Here is a 435-nt window from a genome sequence, read left to right as displayed (position 1 = left end):
ATTTATTGTTTTCATGGAATTTTTACTTGTGTTGCGTTAATATGTGGTAATATTACCCTATTATAATTTTTTTTGTTTTGTTTTTGCTAGAGGCTTTACCATTTCCTTCTGAGATGTTATTAATATCTAATTATTTGCCTCAGTCATCATCATCTTATTCTATCTATCATTTCCGTTACCACTTTGTTTTTATTCTATTCGTGCTGATAATGCGAGACATTTGTGCTAAAATTTGGAAATTCTATTTTTTCTAATAAATTTTCATAGATATTTGGACAAAAAAAATCAATTGCATGCAGATTGATGTGCATTATATACAGCAATTATATAAACAAAACAAAATATCAAATACAGAAAATCTTTCTGAATATTTAATGAAAAAGCAGATATATTAAAAAGTATGTAAAAAGATATATTTGTCTAAGAGCATAAAAG

The 435-nt window shown here is 25.1% G+C and overlaps 1 protein-coding gene across 1 annotated transcript in view; it reads right to left on the bottom strand.

The window, feature by feature from the left end:
- The window catches only part of LOC119589303 (kinesin-like protein KIF28P), a 24,501-nt gene that overhangs the window by 9,474 nt on the left and 14,592 nt on the right, over window positions 1-435 (bottom strand). The window lies entirely within an intron of this gene.

The sequence above is a fragment of the Penaeus monodon genome, chromosome 25, assembly GCF_015228065.2.
Source record: "Penaeus monodon isolate SGIC_2016 chromosome 25, NSTDA_Pmon_1, whole genome shotgun sequence".
In the NCBI taxonomy this organism is placed as follows: Eukaryota; Metazoa; Arthropoda; class Malacostraca; order Decapoda; family Penaeidae; genus Penaeus; species Penaeus monodon.
The sequence above is the reverse complement of the archived record's forward strand: the minus strand, read 5'-3'. Positions and strand labels throughout refer to the sequence as shown.